The 2,500-nt window shown below is 42.9% G+C and overlaps 1 non-coding gene across 1 annotated transcript; it reads right to left on the reverse strand.

Moving 5' to 3' along the window:
- Positions 1-771: 771 nt before the first annotated feature.
- Positions 772-853, reverse strand: TRNAS-AGA (transfer RNA serine (anticodon AGA)). The gene has a single exon. It is a non-coding gene; the product is annotated as a tRNA-Ser (tRNA).
- Positions 854-2,500: the final 1,647 nt, after the last annotated feature.

Raw genomic sequence — 2,500 nt, forward strand, 5'->3', positions numbered from 1 at the left:
TAGTCCATCGCCTTAACCACTCGGCCACGACTACAGATAAAAAACTCTGCCCCAAGACCCTGCTGAGCTCAGTAAGTTTATCATTGGAAGCGGAGAGGTTGCTGCTGTCGAAACTAAAGGCATTAAAAGACAGCCAGACTTTGGGTGCTTACAAAACAGCCAGACTTTGTCTCCAGGACAAAAGTAAGGAGGAATTCTGCATCTTTCAGCTTTGACAATAGCCTTCTTTGCTTCCTTTTAAATGCGCAGGAAGTCAGCATGGGACAGATTAGCTGCTGGGACCTCAGATAAAGTTGGGACTGATAGAGCAACTTTCGGATGTTGCCAATAGACCAGAAAGAAAGGAGAAGATTACTTAGATTCCCCAGTATAATTATTATAGGCAAATTCTGGCCACGGAAGGAGATTAGTCCAATCATCTTGCAAGTGAGAAATGAATTTTCTGAGGACGTTTTCTAATACCTGGTTTATTAATTTAAAAGTTATGAGCTTTTTTTCTAAATATGGAAAGGAGCTTTTATTAGACAACTGGGAGGGAGGTAACACCAGCGATTCTCCTTAGGTGGAGCTATCTCACAGCCTCTGACACTGTCCAATCGGCATGAAGTTGCTGGGTACAGAGCCTCTTTAAATGTAGGGTCCGGCATCTCATTAGTGACAGAGCAGTGGAGTACGGCATAATCACGATATGACTGCAATTAAACTTCCTTGTTACCTAGCACAAGCGTATTACCTTATTTTTATCGCTTCACGGAGGCAGAAAATTCAAGACGCAGTCGGCAGGATTTGAACCTGCACAGGGAGACCCCAATGGATTTCTAGTCCATCGCCTTAACCACTCGGCCACGACTACAGATAAAAAACTCTGCCCCAAGACCCTGCTGAGCTCAGTAAGTTTATCATTGGAAGCGCAGAGGTTGCTGCTGTCGAAACTAAAGGCATTAAAAGACAGCCAGACTTTGGGTGCTTACAAAACAGCCAGACTTTGTCTCCAGGACAAAAGTAAGGAGGAATTCTGCATCTTTCAGCTTTGACAATAGCCTCCTTTGCTTCCTTTTAAATGCGCAGGAAGTCAGCATGGGACAGATTAGCTGCTGGGACCTCAGATAAAGTTGGGACTGATAGAGCAACTTTCGGATGTTGCCAATAGACCAGAAAGAAAGGAGAAGATTACGTAGATTCCCCAGTATAATTATTATAGGCAAATTCTGGCCACGGAAGGAGATTAGTCCAATCATCTTGCAAGGGAGAAATGAATTTTCTGAGGACGTTTTCTAATACCTGGTTTATTAATTTAAAAGTTATGAGCTTTTTTTCTAAATATGGAAAGGAGCCTTTATTAGACAACTGGGAGGGAGGTAACACCAACGATTCTCCTGAGGTGGAGCTATCTCACAGCCTCTGACACTGTCCAATCGGCATGAAGTTGCTTCACAGTGTAAATGACTAAAGCTGGAGGGAAGTGGGATCAATTCAAACAGCCATATCTCGGGCTGGGGACTACCTGGAACAGTGGTTCTGGTGGCATATGAAAGAGGAGATTCTAGTCTTTCATATGACACCAGGACCGCAGTTCTATCTGTGCGAGAACCCGAGATATCGTCAGTTAAACACACAAGTGGTTATAGAAGCTGTATTCTATATGATCACGTTGTGTTTTGCTGGGACGGGAAGGGGTAGAATGTATGGTGGTTGGACATGGTCATACAGAAAACATTGCACTGCCCAGAGTGAAAAGAAAGAGTCACCTCCTATTTGGCAATTAGAGCCACATTAGCATATTTAGAAAAATGATCATAACTTTGCAAATGATACACGTTTTTAAAAAAAATCAAACCACACTGTAATTATCAGCAGCAAAGCGCCTATTAGATTAGTTAGGAAATAGGGAATTAATAAACTGGGTACAGAGCCTCTGTATTACCTTATTTTTATCGCTTCACGGAGGCAGAAAATTCAAGACGTAGTCGGCAGGATTTGAATCTGCGCGGGGAGACCCCAATGGATTTCTAGTCCATCGCCTTAACCACTCGGCCTTGACTACAGATAAAAAAACTCTGCCCCAAGACCCTGCTGAGCTCAGTAAGTTTATCATTGGAAGCGCAGAGGTTGCTGCTGTCGAAACTAAAGGCATTAAAAGACAGCCAGACTTTGGGTGCTTACAAAACAGCCAGACTTTGTCTCCAGGACAAAAGTAAGGAGGAATTCTGCATCTTTCAGCTTTGACAATAGCCTCCTTTGCTTCCTTTTAAATGCGCAGGAAGTCAGCATGGGACAGATTAGCTGCTGGGACCTCAGATAAAGTTGGGACTGATAGAGCAACTTTCGGATGTTGCCAATAGACCAGAAAGAAAGGAGAAGATTACGTAGATTCCCCAGTATAATTATTATAGGCAAATTCTGGCCACGGTAGGAGATTAGTCCAATCATCTTGCAAGGGAGAAATGAATTTTCTGAGGACGTTTTCTAATACCTGGTTTATTAATTTAAAAGTTATGAG

Source organism: Rhinoderma darwinii, chromosome 1, assembly GCF_050947455.1.
Source record: "Rhinoderma darwinii isolate aRhiDar2 chromosome 1, aRhiDar2.hap1, whole genome shotgun sequence".
Classification (NCBI taxonomy): domain Eukaryota; kingdom Metazoa; phylum Chordata; class Amphibia; order Anura; family Rhinodermatidae; genus Rhinoderma; species Rhinoderma darwinii.